Source organism: Gallinula chloropus, assembly GCF_964237585.1.
Source record: "Gallinula chloropus genome assembly, chromosome: 4".
Lineage (NCBI taxonomy): Eukaryota > Metazoa > Chordata > Aves > Gruiformes > Rallidae > Gallinula > Gallinula chloropus.
Window position 1 is genome coordinate 42800919 of NC_140088.1, and position 22486 is coordinate 42823404.

General features: G+C 44.1%; 1 long non-coding RNA gene across 7 annotated transcripts; it reads left to right on the forward strand.

The window, feature by feature from the left end:
* Nucleotides 1-717: 717 nt before the first annotated feature.
* Nucleotides 718-21626, forward strand: LOC311190823. 7 transcript variants are annotated; one of them, XR_014617244.1, is made up of 6 exons: nucleotides 718-785; nucleotides 5572-5689; nucleotides 9350-9386; nucleotides 15036-15119; nucleotides 15596-15685; nucleotides 20838-21626. It is a non-coding gene; the product is annotated as an uncharacterized lncRNA (long non-coding RNA). The 7 variants fall into 7 exon arrangements; XR_014617247.1 differs by lacking the exon at nucleotides 718-785 and having other exon boundaries at nucleotides 5659-5671; XR_014617245.1 differs by lacking the exons at nucleotides 5572-5689; nucleotides 9350-9386 and having other exon boundaries at nucleotides 720-785.
* The last annotated feature ends 860 nt before the right edge of the window (nucleotides 21627-22486 follow it).

A 22486-nucleotide genomic window follows, 5' to 3' on the forward strand; every position in this document is an offset into this window, starting at 1 on the left:
ATCACATTGTAAAACCCAATGGTAATTCAGTTGGATGAGATATCCAGTGGGCTGAGATATAAAGGGGAATGATTTAAAACTTGTGGGCATCTAAATAAACTCCTATGTACAGATTGCTTTCCGTTAGTTTTATTAGCAGAGCTTTCAAACACTTATCACTGTCCTTTCCAGCCTTGAACTTGTGATGTTGCTGGAAGGAGAGTGTTTGCCTGGAGATGGAGCACCAGAATTGTAAGAAATACTTTGTTTATACTTCCTAGGACAAAGTGGTGTGTTCCAGTCTGTCACATGCCCCAATTCCTGAAGCTCTGTGAGTGGCGCTGAAGACAGCACAGGTCAGAGGAGCATTCTTTCCCCATGTAACTTGCAGTGGGGACACCCTTTCCCAGGACACTTGCTGGAAGCTCCAGCCCTGTTAGGTCCTTATTTGATGGGAGCACAGAAGTTCACGTTTTTCTGCAGCACAGACCAATTTTATCTTCCAGAATTCAAATGTAGATTAACTCAGTAAAACCATTTCAGAGCATTTTATACAGCATTATGTGTCATTATCTCCGGAGTGATACAGCTTCAATTGTTTACACAAAGTCAAAATATTGACAGAGACCTGTTTGTTTATGTTGCATTTTAAGCAGTTACCCTGACTGTGATGAACTTTGCCTCATGAAGCAATTTGATCACCAGTCATATCACATTTCCCTTCAGAGCACTCGGAAGCCTCAGCCCCAGCTCAAAGAGCACACTGAGGAGGAAAATTTAATTCCCTGTATTCCTCTGCATCCAAGGTAAGAACTTTGAAAACTCCTGTTCTCCTGTTTTGATGAAATTCCCTATTCCTTATAAACTTATGAGTACTACAGTGAAAATGCTGGGGGGAAAAATTCACCGAAGTTTTTATAATAATTTCTGAAAAATCTCCTCTTTGTGAGATGAACCTTCTCTCTGCCCAGAATAGAACAACAATAGTACTAACGTGAGGAGGACTACCAGTAGATCTTCTGTGAAAGGAAACTTAACTGCTAGTTTAAGGGACTTGGTCAAACCTCTCACTATAGACAGTTGGAAATTTGTAACTGTTTCTACTTATTTCTCCTGCAAAGGAATATTTTCTCTGCATGAAACACTTTGGATGGCAAGAAATAAATGAGTGAGAAACAGAAAATCAAAATTCCAGCTCTGGGTAAATTTCTTTCCCTCCTACTTGTAGCAAAAAGCTAAGACTAGGTACTAAACCAGAATGTTGTATTGTGTCTTGGGAGGGAAGCGACACAATTCTGTTCCCTCTGTATTTGCAGACTCACCTACAGAGATAAAGCAGGTGCAGGTGTGCCTTTGTAGTGGCTCCCAGAGCGATGGGCCACACTGGTCCATGCTCGTCACTGTTTTAAAGAAAATCTGAACTATTCTTCACAAATGTTGCCTAATGTCTGCCTAATTCACAGGTATGTGTGGGAGGTTTATTACTGTGTCTCTGTTGCCTCAGAGACCTAAATAACAACTGTCTTCCAGTAATACATCTTCTCCCAAGAGCTGCCAGTGAGTTTTCAAGTATAACTGTGCATAGCATTTAATTAACAACACCTTTCCAATCAGATTGTAATGACAAACAAAAGATTGTCTGGGTTTGTTCCTGTGGCAGACAATAATGTTTTACAAAGCAAAAGGTAAAATGTCAGGAGTGATTACACAAACGGTGGAGTAGATTGTAATAGAATTAAATCATAACTCCTGTGAGCAGTATGGGAATGTCTCACATCTAATGGTACTTACATAATCATTAATGAGGGGATTTTAAAAGTGCCCCATGATACATTTTGATGTAACAGTTTAAGTGAGTGTTGTGATAAGACACAATGGTTTGAGGAATATATTCTGCCATTAGAAATACGTACCTGCCAGCAAGCTACTGCTTCTCATAAGGCAGATCTTTGGTGTTCACTGAAGTTTAAAGTGGTGTAAGGAAGTCTCATAAATTTAAAAATAAAATTTAAAATAATAAATTCCAACCCAGGGCATCTGAATGTTTCATAGTCACTCTTATTGAAATAAATGGGCAACAATTCGGTTTCAGCTGGTCATTGACCTCAGAGACACAAGTGTTGGTATTGCTTGTCATCTGCAAGTATTACTTGCAGGTGCTAACAGGATTATTTCTTGTTCCTAGCTGCTGCTGAACAGTCCCATGTAAGTCTGTTTAGGTATGTCTGAGAAGGGTGAATATCAAAAAGCTGATAAAAGGGGTCAAATTCAGGTTTTAATGATGCCATCACCAGGGCATTCACATGGGCACATCATGTCAAAAATCATGGCCAGTCAAAAAAGAAAACAAAAGACACATTTACACATTGGATAATAAGGTAAATGTGTCATTTGAATTCTTTTCTGTTGCTTCAGCTGTGCGGTGAGGGGTGTCCTGAATTCTGAGGAGTGGATTTCTGGCTGGGAAACAAATCTTTGCTTCAGCAGTACCTCACACTGGAATTCTTTTTCTTGTGGATTTGTATATAAGATTGTTTTATTGAAGTGGTTTGATTGGAATTGAGTGGTGTTGGGAAGCCAGTCGTGCTGTGCTCTCTTTGAGACAGAGGTAGGTACAACAGGATTTGGAGCAATTCAAGTTTGTTTTCTTGTACGTTCACCTGTCCCGACGGGATGAAACCACTGTGGGAAAAGGCACTGAGCTGCCTCGCCAGCTCACCTGCATTTGGCTGGTACTGTGCTTGCAACCAGAGGTTTTACAGGGCTGTGGTAGTGTTTACCCTGGATACAGCAGCAGACAGACAGACCGCCTGATAACACTCTCTGGTTCCCATTCTCTGCTCTGCAGTGTCATTCAAGTGACTGCTCATGTCATCCACACGCCATTTACCTGTCCCCCAGCTCTGTATCACTGAGCACCTCTGTGGGTACATGTGTACAGATTCAGCTGCACCAGGCCCTTCAGTGAAGAGACGCTGAGTGGTGCTGCAGCAGGTCACACCATCACCCAAACACAAAGCAGAGACCAGAAGCTTATCATGAAATTAAACCAGACTTGAAAAATCCTGTTTTCTAATAATGCAGTTGATTGATTGCCGTTTCATTAACTCTAAAGGTACATTTTCTGTCACAAGAATTGCAAATGTATCTGATTTAATCCAGTGCTTCTTTAAACTAGTTTTGATGGATTCCCTGTCACTTCAGTATTAAATATGCAGATTTATTTTCCTACCTGAATATTATGCAGAATTCTCAGCTGGGTGTTGGAATGTGTGGGCTTTGCTACTGCTCTGCTTCTAGACTCCAAGTAGGTTTTTCTTGACTTGACGTCTGGGACATTAGAATCAGGGAATCACCAAAGTATGTTCTGGTAAGTGCTGACGTAAGGGCAAACTCTTACCTGTTAAAATCAGGGTTAAGGAAAATCCAATATGTATTTTTAAAGTATATTTGAAGCTGTAAATGTGATTTTTCAGTCTGACCACAGGTTTGGCCATTTACACACCTTTGTATTAAATCACTAGCTGATTAGTTCACTCTCTAGCCACACCCATTTATTCTCTGATTTGCAGGGTAGAAGACAGCTTTGTAAACTAGGTAACTACTGTGTGAAGCCATGCCAGTGAACAGGTTTTCATGCAAAAATAGTGGTTAGAAACTACCATGGAAACACCACGAGTGCTTTCTGAAAATCAGAAGCTTACGTCTCTTGTGTGGTCCTGATGATGCACTTCCACCGTATTTATCTTTTTCCTTCTCCTGGCACGGAATAACAAGTCTCTGGAGCTTGTTAAGGCTGCTGAGCCAAAATGATTTGGCTCTTCTGTTGTGCATGAGCTACTGCTGCCTGCAAGCGCTGTGGTGGGAGGAAGTAGGTGCTGCTGAGAGCAGAGAAGGAGGTGCTGCGGTGGTCGGTGAGATGGAGGGTCTGGAGGAACCCCTCATAAAGCTGTGAGCAGCAGTATGGCAGCAATCACATCCTGTTTCTTCTCAATGGGTAAAGCAAAGAGAGCAGTAATTTTGATTTCCGCCCTCCACCAAAATCAGGAAAGTCTTTGGAAGATGTTTTCTGCTGGTGCCTTGGAAATGTCAGAAGTGCCAGGAGTTGACAGGTTTTTCTTAGTTGGGGGAAGGTTAAGGAAGAGCTTCCCAGGACTGGATGGAGGATCTCAGACTGGGTGAAAAGGGTGGAAACAATTAAATGCATAACAAAGCAATCCCTATCTCAGTGTGCTAATTAGTGACCTCAACAGGTATTACTCAATCGTCTTTTGAATTTGGGAGTATTGTAATTCTACTTTAAGAAGGAAAAAAGGTGAGTGTTCTCTTTGTAGTTCATTCTTCACTTTTCTTGATTCTTTTGCTGATGTCTAAGGCCTTCCATCCCTGCAGCCCTACAGTCTGAACAGGGAGTCATCACGTAATACGAAAACTAAGCAAAAGAAATGTTTGCTTTCATGCCTGTAGTAAAAGGACATGTGGAACCAGAACTGATTCTGTTTCATTCAGATGTCACAATTTGATACTAGTCATAGCTATAATTAAAGTGTAGGCTGGACCTCAGTTTCAAAAAAGCCCATTATTATTAAAGGAAGCAAGACCAATTCAGTTACCTAACTTGCAGGGATAGTGCTTTTTTTTTAATTTTTTTTTAATGACCTAAATATTTACTCTTTCAGGGAAGGAGGGAACTATAACTCCTCCTTTTGAAAGAATGACTCCAGCAGCTTCCAAAATTGCATTTGGTAAACCAAGAACACATCTTGAAGCCGAGTCACTAGACTTAGAGAAGGGAAGATAGGTGATCCTGTAATAGATAGCAGTCTCATATCAAGCCTTAACAAATCTTCAGGCATCACCAGAAAGTATTCAGGGCCATGCAGGACAGTGTAAATCACAAATGCTGGCTGCAGTTCTGTGTGCCTGCAAAGTTCAGAGGCATTAAGCTGAAGGTTTTCCTTGTCTAAGTATTGCTCAGCACAAAAGTTCAAAGCTATTTCTCTTCCTGAGTTAAAGCATTATTGTAAGCTCTCTGGGATTATGGTGTGCACACATATATATCCTCTACAATTGGGGAAAAAAAGAAATTATCCCTGATGACCTTTTCCCCTCTGAGTAGCCACCTCATTCTGTGTCACTTGTCAGTGTTTGCAATACTATTTGCAGAGCAAGCTGGTCTAGAGTAAGTAATGCTGTTTCATAGAATCCTAGAATGGTTTGGGCTGGAAGGGACCTTAAAGATTATCAATTTTCCAACCCCCTGCCATGGGCAAGAACACCTCTCACTAGACCAGGCTGCTTAAGGCCCCATCCAACCTGCCAAGTAGGGGGCATCCCCCACTTTCCTGGGCAACTTGTTTCAGTGCCTCACCACCCTCACAGTGAAGAATTTCTTCCTAATATCCAATTTAAATCCACCCTCTTCCGATCTAAAACCATTCCCCCTCTTCCTATCACTACATGCCTTCTAAAAAGTCCCTCTCTAGCTTTCTTGTAGGGCCCTTCAGGTACTGGGAGGCTGCTATAAGATCTTCCCAGAACCTTCTCTTCTCCAGGCTGAACAAACCCAACTGTCTCAGCCTGTCTTCACAGGAGAAGTGCTCCAGCCCTCTGATTATCTTTGTGGCCTCCTCTGGACCCATCCCAGCAGTTCCATGTCCTTCTTATGTTGTGCCTTCAAGTGAAAATAAAGGTATGCCATCTGTTTCAGGTGAGTTGATCCATTATGAGGGTAGCAATGAGAAATGTCAGTCACACATAGTCAAAAATTGTACTAAACAATTTGTGCTAAAATCAAGAGATAAGCTTTAGAAAAGTATGTTTTGAAAATGTACCAGTGATCTGGAGGTTTCAGTGCTGAACATGTATGATTACAGTTGGTAAGACTCCAGCCTGCCCTGGGCCACAGAGGTCACTAGAAAGGCAGATGCCCAAGTAGCTACAATTTCTGTACTGAGAGGATAGGCCAAGGGAAGTAGCTGATGTATGACGTGTGTGTTCCCCTGTGTGTCTGCAGGGTGGGCGGCAGAGAGCCCCAGGCTTTGGGGCAGGCTGAGGTAGGGGCCCATGAGCCCAGCTGCCCTCTGAGGATAGCAGTTTTTGGGCAGCTTCAGGAGGGGCCATAGTCCAGTTGCTGGTCTAAAAGATTGATGCGTCTGGTAGAGGCCAAGCTCAGTGGGCCAAGACTGAACATGCATCTGAGCCTTCACTGAAAATAATGGGCTAGAGCTTGCTAACTCCCTTTATGGGAGTTTGAGAGCTGTTGGGAGTCAGCTGATGCCAGAGATGGGTCTATGTTTGGAAAGGAATGGAACATGGTGCTCATGCTGACCTATTTTCAATGTTTTTACTGTGAATTTATGCCAAAAGGTGTCCAACTCTTGTGACAGAGTATAAGCAGAAAAAAGCTGTAAGGGAAAACCCTCTCCCCAAAACCCCAGAAATTAAGAGAGAGCCTAAGGAGAAACACTTTGTCACTGAGCAGGCAAATGCAAAAGCGTATCCATTCAGCACTTTTAGTTCCTAATGGGAATGCCACAGTATCACAGCAGTGCCAAATCTATAGTACCAGCTTTCACAGAAAAGCCAGTCATCAGCGCCATGCCAGTACATCATGGCATGGTCTGACTGTGCAGCAGGGCATATCATGACAGTGCATGCAGAAACTTCTTCAACTCAGAAAATACATCCTATCCAAAGGCTAGTGTAATCAAAGTGAAATAAATTAATCATCAAAACAGTAAATTTAAAACATTTTCACGTGTGATTGGCTTGTTTGATCATTGCATCTTAATTTAAAATGGCTAAATGATTTCTGATAGCTTAAAAATAAAAGGGTTGGGAGGTAAAATGAAGCTAGTTCAGAGGTGGACAAAAGAATTTTAGAGTAGCATAGTAAAAAAGATCCCAGTTAATGGAATTTTCTCTACATATGGGGTGATGTTCAGTAATCAAGGCCAAAAAAACCCTATTGTGTCAAAGCTTGTAAATGGGAGAGAACCAAAAGGAAAGTAAAGCATTATGTCAAAGTGAGCAGTAATGGCACAATGAGATTTCTGCATTTTTTTATGAGGTGAGGGCACTGCCTATAGCAAAAATAACTGGTTTATTAAGCTTGGGCTAGCACCAGATGCAAAGAAGGGGTAACAGTTCACAAACTGGAAAACCATTATCAAATACATAATGGGACATCACTGAATATTCTTGGTTACAAACATTCTTTTGGCTTTCTGCATGAGATGAAAGTGGCACTGAAATCAAGCAAATGAAACAAGTATTATTTAGTGTTGGAAATATGATGTCATTGGGGGCAGTTTAAATTACAAGAGGAGTGTGCAGGAGAAGCACATGGGTTGAAGAGCTAGGTAATGCAAACCCAAGCAACGATGCTTTTAGCAAAGACAAATGAATTAATGAAGCTGGTGACACTAAATGTGGAAGTGATTTATGGGAAAGACTCCTAAGCCAAGGGAACAAAAAAAGTAGTCGAAAGGAGTTAATACACTGAAAGATTATCAGAGATTTTTTTTCCTTTGTCTTTAGGATGTGAACACTCAAGTTTTGAAACTGCTTCAACCTTCTCTCCTGCGTTTTTTATTTAAAAACAGATCCTGACAACACCTCGTGGTTGTGGCAAGTGGCTGCTGACCCTGGTCAGTGGGCGAAGGTCCAAGAGTAGCGCCAGCATGGATCTTGCCCCCACAGCTTCTCTGTGCTGGGGAGAATGCACTGGGGGTAGGCATGGCCCGTGGGTGCCTTCTGCTCCTCCGTGGGCATGCATGGTGGGAGCAGGAGGCTGGACCAAGGGGTAGAATTATTTATTTACAGAAGATAAGAGGGGAAAAAAATCTGTTGGTTTATAAGATGAATGGAGTCTGAGTTTTAGTTGCCTGGAATGAGTGTGGTGTGAGTGGGGCTGGTTCTGAGGCAGAGACACGGGAAGGCAGAGCAGGCAGCCAGCAGCATGACATTTCCTAGCTGCCTGGCTGGAGTGGCAAAGGCAGGAGTTATGGATTTATTGTTGAAGCAAAGGGCTGCGTGTAAAATAGAGCAAGACTGGATCCCCAGTCTCTGCATTGGTCATTTCTTTCTAATGAGCAGTCAGCTTGCTAAGGAAGCCAATGGTTATTGGCAGCTTAAAAGTGATGACTGTAGGCTTGAAGGTTTGCAGATCTCCAAATGAAGTTCTGCCCTCCCCATCCCACATCCCCACGTTCATACCTGGTAGAACATTGCTTGTGTATTCTATGGGATGTCTATGACTTTGCAGTGACTACACAGCTCTTCCCAAGTTGTTCTTAGATGTTAGATACTTAATGACCTGGTACCTTGAAATGAGTGCTGAGCTCCCTAGGTGATGAGTGAAGAGTAGTCGATACCTTTGAGGGCCTCCACAAGGATCTCCAAACTGAGGAGGTGCACAGGTGAGCTGAGCAGTCACCTCTGGTCAGACCTGTGCTTTGTGGAGCAAGGCTGGTGCATGGTGCTGTCAGCTCTGCACCTTGGACCTGCTCCCATCAGAGGATAAATGGTAATAATAAAATTGCTGTGTGGGACTTAATAAGGTAATATAGCTTTGAAAGGTAAACAAAGCATTTCCTGATGAGGGTGAACTTTCACAGGGAGTTACAATTTATTTCTTTCTGCAGAATTTCTGTATAACCAATTTCACTTATTTAAATGGTAAGGCAATTAAAAAGCTTTTGATATTGCATTGTCTTAGACTCTTTAAAGGAAATTGTGTGTTAGTGTGGCAGTAAAGGCTTTTGCTGCAGCAGGGCATGCTTTGAAATGATAGAAGCAGATGGTTTACAAAGTTACTGAATAAGAACTGATTATTGATTTGCTATCCTCTAACAACATCAATGTTGAGTGATAATGTACTGTACTGCTTGTTACAGAGTAAATAGCTATTTTTATATTACTTGCTTTCTTGCAAATTGGCTACTAGCAGGGAAAAGAAAATATATGGCTGTCTAATATCTTGAAGCAGTAAACAAATTGCACAGGGGGAACATCAGTGAAGCACTGCAGAACACTTGCTGATATTTATAACTTCTGCCTCTGTCAAAAAACTCCAAAAGTTCACAGTTCTCCTAATACCAAAACCAGTCAGAGCCCTGTTCTACCATTTGCTCTCAGTACACAGACTTAGTTTAGCAAAACACTGAGTATGTTCTGTTTGGGCAGAACTGAAGAGCACACAGGATTTTTAGCAGCCACCGAACATACAGCGAATTATTAAACTCAGTATTGTTTCCCTGCCTGATTTATTCACTTGGCTTAAAGAAAACAAAATTCCAGAGGGTTAAAAATGCAGGGTTTTTCCATTCTCAATTTAATTCAGTGTTTGATCACGCCTCTCTTGCAGGTTGGTCTCTCCAACTTGCTGGATGCTGATCCATCTGGTGAGTTGACTTGTTGCACGGCATTATCCCAGTGCGTATTCCTGGGGCTGTGACGTGGTCCGGGAAACAGTGTGGTCTGGTAGGTGGCAGTGGTTTGGTAGCCAGAGAACTGGGTCCATCGTTATCTCTGCCCTGCTGTCCCCTCTGCCCCAGCCTGCAAAGCCCCTCCAAGACCCTCCCCAGCTGTGGGTCCTAAGTCTGAGAGGTAGATGGCTTGTTCTGCCTGGTGCAGGCATTGAAAGGGTTAATGTGGCACTAAGTAAATAGTGGGGAGAAAAGGAAAAAATTGGTTTTGCAAAAGAAGAAAGGATCTGTCTTATCATGATACTGATCTAGGATGAGGAGTGGGGTCTTTGGATCTTGCTGTATGATTTTTTCCTTAGCTTTTAAACACGGTGTTTTTATTTACAGCTGGCTCGGGAAGGCACAGTAACTGATCCACTGCTCATGTACCAACGTGAACACTTACAAGTTATTAGGACATAATATACTTACTGATTGGGTAATAACATGGAAAGGCAAATAAAAGATTTTATGACAAATTTAAATAGCAGTGGATTAGAGTTCAGGAGGATTGGGGATTAAGAAAAGGCACTTCATCTGGTCAGGGAAGATAGTGGCCATTAAACTGTCCTCTGGGAGATTTGCAGAGCTATGAATAATAGGAGCATCTTTGAGTGTGTATGAATTGCCATACCTTGTTTTTCTTCATCAAATGCAGTCCTAAGCAATTCCTAAATTGTGCCTTCCTCCTCCCCTGCCTCAGTTCCCCGCCATGGGCTTCCTTTATCCTGTTTATGGGTTTGTGAGTGAGAAATACAGCTTAATTGACTGCTTATGCTATATTTAAAATGGTGACATACCTAAATCCAATTATGCAAAGGAAAACAATGAATGCCACTTCATCAGTAGGGTGCGTTGCCATCAGCAATGTCCATCCTATTTTCCTTCCTTTGTATTGCTACAGTGATTGCAGTGTAGGCAGGTGATAGGGAAGCTATTCCACAATAAATAACATAAAAATACTTTGTGCATAAGCCCATCTCTTTCTATTGTTGTAAATCTGGTGTGCTGGAGTTGGTAGAAGATCTGGTCGTGCTAATTAGAATGCTGCAGCCAAACCTTCCCTACTCCCGGCACCGCGCTGATAAATCCCAGTGCAATTTAAACAAAAAAAAGGGTGTTGCTCCATTCCTTAAGTGCATCTTTTTTAAGCCATGCAATTTTTTTGAAAATGCACTGGAATTGACTTGAAGCACATCTTGACTTTTAATAAATATATCAAAAGTGCTTTAAAATATATCATAGCTAATTTTGCTCTCCCACAAATCCATCACTTTTTATTATCTTTTAACTAACCTTTTACTGGAACAGAGAGGAGATGGTTCAGATCTCTCCATGGTATGTTTTTCTTTAAATTTTCCTGGCTGTTTAGGGGAAAAACTACCCAGGAAAAAAAATCCCCCAGTATATCAATCTAGAAGGAAAGGAGGACAGAAATGTGTTCCTGCATGATGCTCGAGCTAACTGGAATAGGATACACCTAAAGAGACCTGGTAAAATGGCAATACTGGGTTTAGCAAACCAGCTTCATATGTCTTGCTGGTTCCCATGAGGGATTGCTCCAGGACCAAAAACCAGCCCCAACAAGTACTGGGAGCTCACCTGGGGTCTGTTTGCATATCAGCTTCTTGCATTTCTGCTATTGCCTGTGGGCTACTCAACACTGTTGGTGGAGGAAGAGAAATACCTGCAATTCCAGCTCAGATGCTTGGACCTTTAATGGCTTTCAGTTAATGCTTGGCAAGCGTGATAAGATTTGTAAAAATCACGCTATTGCTTAATCCTCTTCAATGCCAAGGGTTATAAGGCATGGATTGCAAACAAGATGAGAAATTGGAACATTTATGTGTTATGGACAGAATGGAAGAATCTTTAAGTGGCTTAAAAATCATTGAAGGATTGGGTTTTTTTTTTTTAACCTGTGGTAAGTTTGTGATTATCAAAACAAGTATCATAAAAAAAATTAAGGTGTCCCCTAGCTTCACACTTAAATCTTGAGAAAAATCACTGGCAAATGACTGCACGTGCTGAGTGCTGTCTGTTGCCACAGCACCGAGCTGGATGCACAGAACTGTGATGGGGTTTAAGAGACAATCTGAGTAAATTTCTTTCCCTATATGCACACCTAAGGTGCATCTTCAAGGCACATATGTGGGATTTCCCACTTTTTGCCTTCTGAAAGCTCTGTGAGCAGTTACATAGTTTAAAAGAGGAGAAGAAGAAAATTCATGGAGAGGAATGAGACAATGAGTTTACAGCTGTCGTTTTGGGCTTGGCATCTTTGCTCTTGCTGCCCAGGCTGAATGGCAGCAGGGTTTCCAAGCTGTTGGAAGCAGCATTTGCAGCTGGATGTGAACTATGATAGGCAGCCAGTAGGTATTCCAGGAATGAGCTGCTTCTGAACAGTGCTTTTCCAGATGCAGGATCCATGAGCCCAGTTCCCATGTGTGGGAGCATGCCTATGAGAGGGGAAGGGACAATGTCAGTGGGAATTCTTGGAGGAAGCTGGATGCCCGTGTTAGTTTGTACCAACCAGTTTGGAGGAGCTCAGCCAGCAGCCTCAGAGAGAAAGCTGCTTTATCAGGCGTGGAGCCGCGTGGTACCTGACAATGATCCAGTGTCATCCCACTGATGAGATCCTGGTTTCCACACATGAAACAGACAGCAACTTTAATGAAAGAGATTTGATGTCAGGGAGCTTTAAAAGTTATTCCGTTATCCTGCGGTTATAAAATGATGGTATTCTGTAGCATGCAGCGTGAGACAGTTGTGGTGACAGTCATGCACTCTTCATTTAGCTTATAGATAAGATGTGGCAGGAACTGAAATTTCCAGGTCTCAGCTGAGCTTCTGAAATATCCATGGATTACCAAAATTGCTTGATGTACAAGGAAATCAGAGTAAAGTGGGAGATACCTGGGCTAATTACCTGGAAATGGCAGCCTGAGGCTGGCTAAAGCCTGATCCCATTGGCATTCGGTGTCAGTGCTGGCAAGTGAGGAAGAACAGAAACAGAGCAAGGGAAAGATGGAAGGGTGGTGCTTCCTGCCTGTCCTTCCAGCTCTCCTCACTAATGAAACTCCTCTGCAGTGTTCACGCCTGTTCATGAGAGAGCTCGGTGAGGAGACGTTTTGCTGGGGTGATGGGTGATTTTGGGGTGTGGGTCAGGGACCCTGTGGGGCACATGGGAGCCTATCGTGTCAGAGCCATGTATCCAGTGGGCTCCAATGCTCATCCTCTCCTTTGGGAGGTAAGGAGAGTATGAGGGATGGTGGGACATGTCCCCAAGGTCCCAGCACGCTTGGTTAAAGGTGGTGTAGGGAATTGAAGAGGCCAAGTGCTAAATGTGTGGCCAGCCAAAATGAGGGTTGAGCTATTGAAGCAGCAGGGCTTCCCCAGTTGCTGCAGTGCCCTGCTCTGTCTGGAGGAGAGTTTCTCAAGGAGCACAAGTGCTCTCTGTCTTACATGTGAAGACAAAAAAATGTGGTGTCTTTTTTGAACTATAAAATCATTTTTCACAGTTAGTTTTTAAATTTAATAACAGCAGCTTTGACTTGCTGGTAGCAAACAGAGGCCTGTGCTTTGTGCAGAATGATTATTTATTTATTTTTAAAACAGAATCAAGGCTGCCTGTGATTTGGATCTAATTTCACATTTATTTTTCATAGTTTGTTTGCTTAGTAGCTCTACAGTAAGTGATTAGTTAAATCAGTTATACATAAATTCAAAGACTCGCTCTTCATTTTAGATGCTCAGACTTAATTGGATTTAAATCAGATTAAAAAGTGACTTCTGAGGGAAAAATATCCCCAAGCATGAAAAGATGGAGGTTTTTTTTAACTTATCACTTAAATGGCAATAGAGATTTCTATCTTTATAACATTTATTCCCTGTTACAGCTTACAATTCTATTTAACTTTTAAAGAAAGTGCTTAAACATGAAAATGTTCATAGGGCAGAGTAGGAGGAAACTACTAACTCCTCTTCCTCAGAATAACCTGTTTTCTAGTCCAGAGTATTTTCTGCAGGTTGTAATGAAATTTAAACTTGAGCATTATGAAAGGAGGTCATTGTATGAGTTTCTTCAATACAATAATTGCTGTGAAAATCATATCATGCAAGCTGTATGGAAAGCATGGAAGAGACTCTGTTTGTCCCTCGGGAGATGCCTGTGTGGATCCAATAGTTTCTCCGTTGGGATTTAAAGGGCCATAAGAGGTTTGTTGGCAGGCTTGGGACATAAAGGTAAGTAGGAATTACTGACTGAAGAAAACCAGGGTTGGGGGAGTTTGGATGAAGGTGCAGCAGTTTTTCCAGTGCTGTGGCATTACTTTGGGGTCTCCAGAAACACCATCTGCAAATCCAGCAGCAGAAGATACTTGCAAAGGAGCAGAGCACGGCTCAATCTTGACTGTCAGAGCACAGATGATGCTGTGGGGCAATAGCATTTGGCTGCCTGGCCTTTTGCCTGGTTTACTAAATTTGAGCATTTTTAGATAGGCATTTGGACAAACAGGCCAGCTGCAGGATCAGCTGTCTGTGGCTTTCCAGGCTCCTCGTGATGCAGAAGATTGAGGACTTTATGCAAAATCAGGTAGTTAACCATATGGGAGGCAGGATGAATGTATAGATTTTGGAGGGCAGAGGAGAGATTTGCAGTCGGATAATTCCCCATCTGGTGTGTTATGAGGCTGGGGAATTCAAACCATCTCCACCACACCCCCCCCAAAAGGTCTGTTCTCTGGGGGGCTTGACAGAGAGTGCTCCTGCAAAGGTAAGGAAAAGCAGAAGGAATAGCAGCCACTGGCTCCAAATGCCTCTGCTCATCTTCCCCATCAATTATTTAGACAAGAAAGATTTACATGAAAATTAATTATTAAATTTTGAATTGCTTCTTTACATCAATAATGAAGTAGCTGTGCCAAATACAAACACATAGAGAGAACAGGATAAGAAATCATCCTTAATACACAAAAGGAGAAGTAATATTTTAATGAAACTATAAAGCTCATTACTGCTTTACAATGAAGGGTTCCTGTCAGCCCTAGAATAGAGATCTTTATAAGCTGAATTGAAACCTCTTGTTTAATCTATCATATTTGATTCTGGCATATTAAAAAATGGGGGCTGGATGCTGCTATGTTCCATAAACCAATGATTTTGGTGCTAAAATACTTTTCATACAGTCAGGGGGTTGTCTTTCAAGTTTGTGCATCCAGCAGTAGTCTGGTAGACACTAAATTTCAATATCTTAACTTTTAAAATTGTTTAAACTGATTTTGTACAGTGCATTTCAGTCTGAGACTAAGCCAGAAAACCCCCAATTTAATTGGTAATTTTCAAATTCATGTCAAATGCTGTGTTTGTATCCTTAACCAAACAATGCTGGGAGAAGGGCTTTCCTGCAGATTGAAGTTCCACCTGAAATAGTGACCTAAAACTTTACCTTCTTTCACCCCTGTCCCCCAACTAAATTTCTAATGCTCCTGTGTGGAGAACATGCAACCTATGTGCATAAAAATCTGCAAGGAAATAAACCAGCCTCATTATTTATTTAAGTAAACATGCTGTTGGTGTTATATTTAGGATTTCTGAATGCTTGGAGAAAACTGCAAACTCAGTCAGATACAGCACTGACCTAGAAAGCTTTGGGACCCTGCAGTGTATTTGGTAAGTACAAATGCTTTTCTAGATTCAATTATTTTCAACTTGCTGGTGGATCTTTTCAAAGCCTTGTGTGTGATAGAATCACCTCCAAAGGCATACTGTGTCCTATATCTGTGAGTATAAAGCACTGAAGAAATGGTAAGCGTGGCTATAACAAAATAACTTACATAATATGCAAAGTTATGCACTAGTCCCTGACCTCCTCCAACTCCTCCATTTAGTGCTGATTCCATTTTGAGACAGATTTGTCTCGCCTTTTCCCTTCTCCATCTCACCAGGTTGGTACCTGTGGTGAGCCAGAGGACAGACAAGCTTCAAGTCAATTCCACTTGCTGTAATTCCCCAGATCTTGAAAGGGAGAGACACTGATTTGATTTGCTTTGCATCCTGTGAGATGAGGTTCATTAATTTCTAGGGAAGTAAATAAGTTCTGGTGTTTTGTTCTCAGATTTATCCCTTTTTGTCTATTTCCATTTTAGCTGGTGATTCAACCTCTGCCTCTTGCTGGAGTGAAGCCTGTGACAGACAGTACCTGGGCTTTTGCAGCAGAAAATGGTGCAAAAACAGAGGTATTTTTTGCGTAGTTACTCTTGTACTTGGCACAACCTGGCTTCAGGAGCACACGTGGCCCATGGGTGTGGGCTGTGTTTGGGGGAACCCCACTGACACAGGCCAATATGCCTCTTCTGCTGACACCAGCGCCAGCTTCTTGGGCACAGGTGTCACTGGCCTTGGCATCTCCCACTGAGTGGCATGAGGAGCACTCATGGGCATGCTGGCCAGACAGGTGTTGTAGCCGTGGAGGGGGACCTGTAGTCTGTGTGTCTGCTGCCTTTGAGCAGAAGGGAAACACAATTAGGTAAGGAACTTTCATTAATGAGAACAGAAGTTCTCTTGAAGCCACTTTATTAGCAGCTTTTGGTGGGGTGGCATGTGGAAATGTTAGATGTAGAAGATAACCAGCCTGCATTTTTATCTCCACTTAAAATAGTAGAATGGTGAATTATCTTATCTCCATAAACTGCTATTTTTCACTTAGTAAATTATTTCACCACCCAAAGCAGATGCCACACAAAGAGTTGTGGTTGGGAGGCATGCGGTTATTTATCTCAGTCAAAGTGTCTCAGTTAAAAAGCTATCAGTAGGAGATAATAATAATAATAAATACATATGGTATTTGGCTAGATGAATACAAGATTATACTAAACAGAACACGTTTCTGAAAAGAATGATTGTAACTAATTAGAAATCTCCAGTTATGCTTAGAGTTGTAGGAAAGTGAAATCAAATTTAATTATGCAAGGTCCCAGTTGTGCCAAAGGTGTTATAAAGAATATCTTTATGGAGACATTCAGCATAAGAAACTGGCTGATGCTGTTATTAGCATGCTCGGTTGCACATTTCTTTGTTAATTTTAGTTTAAAGTTTAATGATGGTATTAGTAGGGCTAATTACCAAGAATCTGCACAGAGCTCATTGGGATAGTTACCCAAAAGGCATCAATCCACCTTCTGCAGTGGTAAGTTATCAATAACTCCAAAGCTGTGGCTCAATTCTTTAGATTAAGTGTGTGTACAAACAGGTGGTAGAAGTACCTGTGCTGGTGCCCACAGTTCCCTTGGGAGCACAAGCAGGAAGCGCTGCTCCTGCGTCCCTGTGTGCGAGCAGAGGGCTGCGGGCCAGTGTCAGGAGCTCCTGCAGTGAGTTCAGCGCGGTGCTGGGAGCTGCTCTCCACAGGGATATCTCAGCTTGTAGGGATGGTTCTGGAGGCTGGGAGCAGGGAAGCATGAGTGGGAAGGCAGCAAACAGTCAAGGGCTGTGTACGTTTGTCGTGGTTTCACCCCAGCTGAGAGCCGAGATCCACGCAGCTGCCTGCTCTTCAAAGGAAAAGAGGAGGGGGAGAAGTGTGTGGGGCGAGAGGCAAGGGAAGGGAAAAGGAAGGGGCAAATAACAACCCCAAAACCAAGAAACCAAAAGCCCGTGGGTTGGGATAAGTATAGTTTACTAGAATAGCAGAAAGGTAAAATATAACAATGCTAACAGGACTTTAGAGCAAAAAATATATGAGACTGAAGATTTGATGGGAAAAAAGTGTCATTTTTGGAACTGACACAGAAGTCAGGTATGGCTACGGATTTGGACTCTGCTGCCCAAACCACTTTCCCATCTTTTCCTGGCAGCTCTGCCACATGTAATGAATTCTGTCGCCCACCACAGCCTCTCTGGAGGTGATGGATTAAATGGATAAACTAAGCTTTCAAATACATGCAAGCCTTCCCCCCAATACCGTAAGGCCCTGTGAGGGGAAGCTTTTACTTCTCACTGATAAGAGCTTTTCTTTCCAAGAGCACTATGTGATTCTCAGCCCCAAAGGTGACTTTGCTGCCAGTAACACTCCTCGCAGGTCACAGCCAGGCAGTTTTGTCTTTAAACCCTCCTGGCCTGACACACCGGGACCCTCTCGCTGCTTCCCCACCATCTCTCTCGCTACCGCCCCTCTCCTCTGCTTCCCCAGATCCTGTTCCCCAGGAGCTGACTTTGGGGCTGATCCCTGATCGATGGCAGGGCAGCTGCCTGCTGCAGCAGGAGGAGGCTGGCTGGGGAGGGATGTATCCCACTCATCTGATACATGGCACTTCATCCTTCCATGATGTTGTGGATACAGAGCCAGGCCTGAATGCCTCATTTTTCAGTACCTCTGATCTTCAGGAGTGGCATATACCTCAAACATACCTCAGAGAGGGGCTGTGCTGTGGATCTCAGCCTTGACTGGCAGGTTCTTGGGCTTTTCTCTCAAGTATCTGGGAGGGGTGAGGCAGCCAGAGAATGGCAGCAAAACAGCACAAGTATTTCTACCAGCTGATCTGCAGGAGGTGTTGGAAAAGAAGGGCTGTTCCTGCTACTGAGAGTGACTGACAGGAACCTGGGCAGGGATTGACCACATCAGAAACCTGTGGCTTATGTACATCTGCAGCTGAACTGGGCACTCCAGACTTCCCTTATTAATTGATAGAGGTGATTAAGTATTTTTAGGTGTGACTCACCTGTGCTATTTTAGCTCTTTCTTTTAGCACATGATGAATTGCACCATGTCCATTAACTTTAAACAGTCTAACCCAAGTAGCTCAGATGCAGACCTCTTAAGTTATTCAGGCCTGTTTTACCCATCTGGCAAGGTCTTCCAAGCACCAGGCATCTCCCAAGGCTGAAGCCAAGGCAAACAGCGAGGGAGAGGCACTGCAGAGAGCTGTCTCTTGCTTTGCTTTTCCCAGACAGCAACATCTCTTCGGGTGTAACTCTGGCAGCCAAATGCTTGAGCTGGCTGTGGTCATTTTGCACTGCCATCAGGGATTGTTGGTTCTAGTCTAGAAGCAATGCAGTCTCCATCTGTACAACGTCCATCCCGCTGGAAAAAGAAAAGGATTTTTAGTTGCCTTTCCCCTTGGGCATCTGCTTTTCTGTTGACAAATCCCTCCCTCTCTCATCCCCTATCCCTGCCCTCCTTTTTCTTATTGTCCCACTCCTGATGCAGCCAAACTTGCTAATTCTTTATAGCTCCTTCAGGGCTTCTGATCTTCCTTACCTTTTGCTGACACTAAGCAGAGGCTCACTGGCATAAAGGGAGAAGTATCAGCTACATCTCAGTAGAGCAGCCATGGTGAGACCTGCAGCCACATGGCCTCCCATGAGCCCCACACCCCCTTCCACCCTCTGCATCACACGCAGAGCTTGCTGTGAGCTGGAAGAGGTGGCAGGAGGGAACGCTGGGGCATGCTGAGTGTTCCTAAGCTGAGTCCTTTCCCACAGGGCTTCAGCTCTTCCCCAGCTGCCCCGGCGTGGGTCACTGCTATGGGGTGCAGTCATAACTCGTAGGGTTTCCTCTTGCTCTCTACCCAGCTAATTCAGTGAATCCTGGTGGGACCGAGCACTCTGTGACCTCCTTTGTCCTGCTCACCATTTGCATTCTGTTTTCAGGCTGCCATTCCAAGATAGCTGAAGAACTTGGCCCGTAGAGGCTCTTTCAAGGTTGGGATCAGCATTTTGATGAATTTCACAGTCTTTGGATGAACGTTGAACGCTGAGCTTCATGCAAAGGATTTCTTCTCTACAGGAGAAGTATAACTGTCAAAGGATGTTTCGGATGCAGAGAACCCACCTTGTGTAACACATACTTTGTAAACCCGAGTTCAGAATGCATGTGCAGCTGCTGTGTCAGACCAGGGCAATGATGCAACTTCCACAAGGCTCTGTCTCTCTTCCACTGGGATCTTTCCCCAACAGGTCACCTCCTGCCACCACCTTAGCTTCTGCAAGCCTTCCTGTTCCAGTGCAAGATGATCCTGTAGGATGTCAGGTAATAGGGAGTGCTGATACGTGTCTAGGACCCTGAGTCCCAGTAATCATCTTCAGCATGAGGAGAGAAGGGCACACACACGGCAGGTCCTAGCGGTATCAGTTTGAAATGTGTCCAGATACTAGAAGAAATTCTATAAGGTAGCAAAATTATGTAAAATACAAGTCTTTTGGCACACTTAGGGAGCTCTGTCCTGCAATTCTTTCCTCTTCTGCTTCTCCTGTTGCTAATGAAACAGCTGCACTTTGGTTTCAGGCTTTAACCTATTTTTAGATTCCTTTTATGCTGTTGGCCCTTTGAAATGCATGAATTGCTGTGGCAGAAAGTCAGTGTCATTGCTGTGAGGCAAGAGGAAGGCCTGTAGGTGAAGTCATGTCTGGTAATGAGAGACTGTCTCACCTCTTCATCTCCTCCGTTTACTTCTGTACAGCCCCTCTCTTCCCTTGGGCACATGGTTGGTTCCTTCTCTGCTTGTGTTGAGGCATTACACTGGTATCAGCCACAGCCCTTCATTAGCACAGCACCAGAGGCTGGCTCCCTCCTCTGGGGGGGGCTGTCTCCTTCATGTCGAGGGGCTGTGGAGCCGGTGTGCCCTGCTGAGGTCTTGCCACAGGGTCCTGTTCCCACCGCAGGAAACGTGCCGTCTCACAGGGGAAGGGGAGGTGGAGGGGCTCAGGTTTGAAGAAGAGAAGCTGGAGAACAGTGCAGAAAGGAGGAAGCTGTGAGTAACGCCGTGGGCAAGCAGAAGGGAGGATTTATTTGATGGATAAGCAGTTAAGAGACCCCGTGTATGTGAGCTACTGGGTGCTAACTGGGATGTCAGACTTGGCCTTTGTGCAGCAGGGTTTCACAGGAAGGGGTGTGGGTGGGTAGGAGGGGTACTGTCGTCGAAGTAGGTGATCCCAGTGACAGTGGGTACCAATAGATCCCAAATCCAGACTCACCGAATCGGGCTGTACTCTGCTCTGACCAGTATGACCAGCGGTGTCAGCACTGCTGTGGTTTTAGAGGCGATGTCAATCACGGCCAGCCTTGCTTCACCGACCTGCTCGCTACCTGCAGCTGATTAGTTCAGCACTAAGCTAACTGAAGCAGAGGTTCCTCCTGGGATTTATACTGCAGGCCCAGCTGTGTCTCAGCTGACACTGGTGGGCACGCTGTGGCTGGCATGGGAAGGATCATACCTGGTGTCTGAGCTGACTGGGTGTTTGATAACTGGCTCATTTCTCTATAAACCCCAGTCAGGCTCAGCACATTTTGGTTGATTAAAAAAATAAAATTCTTTTTTTTTTTTTTCCTCCTGCTTTCTGAGCTTTTTGGCTCCTGCAGAATGTTTCTGAACTAACCAGACACTGATCTCCTCCCAGGCAGGCCTGTATCCTCACTGCTGCAGCCATTACTGCCTTGAGGCAGGAGAAGAGGACTCTGTTTGCTCTGCATCCCTGCACTGACACGCAGTTTCACCAGCATCGAGTCATCTCCAGGCTGAGGACAGGGAGATCTCAGTGCAGCAGGGATTGGTTTTCTTTTTATAGCTGGAAAATTTTGTTTGAATCCTGTGCCACAGAGAAGATCTACAACGCAACGTGTGTGCCTGAGCTGCAATGGCAGCTGCTCTTGGAGATGATGGGAGCTCGGCTACAACTGGGGAAGGTTGTCCTGGGGGAAATGGCCGACAGCCTGTGACACTTGGCTTTCCCTTGGCACTGCAGAGGTTCCCACACTGACAGAAGGTGGGTTCTTCAGGATCCGTGTGTGCAGCATGATCTGCCAGCCATGCCTGCCCCTGCTCAGAATAGAACTCTGTGTGACACCTGGATGAACAGCAGCGGGCTTGTTTGCACAGCAGGGACAAAGTCTAGAAAGCCAGAGCTCGCTAAGGAGATGATGGTTGGGAAGAGTCGTCTTCCCTACTAGTATCTACTGATGCTTTTAGTGCTGATTCTGAGGCTGTTCCTGCCCTCACCCTCCGCATTTTAAGAAAGCACCAAGACATTTGCTTTCACCCCCACACTGCAATTGAAAATACACAGAGTTAAAATAGTGGTAGATGGATGGGAGAGGAAGGCCTCAAAAAGGGGTTTGTGGGAGCAGCTGGAGAGCCAGCAACCCTGCCTGTGATTTTTGAAATGAATAAAATAAATGCGTGATTTTATAACGGGGTGTGTGTTTGTCCCCAGCACTGTGTCTGTCCCCCAGAACTTTATGGCTTTGTGTAACACTCAGCACACACTTTTGGGTTTAGAAATGAATCAAGGGCTTAGTGCCTCACATTGCTGAAGATGACATGGGCATGTGAGGACAAATACTCATGTTCCTTGGCTTGGCATCATCTAAGATCACGGCAACCCCATGAAGGGGTCTTCACTCTTGTTTGGCCAGAGAGATCAGTTTCTTAGTTTCATTACCCTGCCTGTTTGGGGTACATGGGTTCCCTCCAGGCTTCTCTGAAGGCCACCAGTTGCCTGATTGGTTTCCTCTCCTGTCCATGGGCATGATCCCCATCCTTACGCATCCCACGCAGTCGCCAAGGAACAGCTGGGACCTGACAGCAACAGGCAAAAGCAGAAGGCCAGTACTGGCTGGGGAATAAAGCTGAAGGAAAAACACAGTGACCCCTGAAAGGCAGGAGAACTGCAGCACTGACTGATGGCAGGAAAGCAGCCCTGGGCTGGGGATTCCTGAGGTGTCACTGAAAGCAGAGGGACCAGAGGCTGTGCCTGGGCACCCACGGCACCTTTTCCCCTTGGAAAACCCTAAGCATAGGCAAGAGAGGTGATAGGAACAGCGATGGATCTCAGCAGAAAATCAGAGATAGGGCAGGGAGGAAGCTTTGACAAAGGGAAACAAATTCCTCACTTGGCAGGACAGAGATGAGGCACTTTGGGTCAGCAAAAATGAATTTGTGATGATGAGTAAAAACTTAGGGCTAAATTTTGGGTGAGTTTGACCTCTAGTAACCCCAACTGCTAATTGATGACCTCAAGTAACCCATGGGCTGAATTTGAGGTGGGTT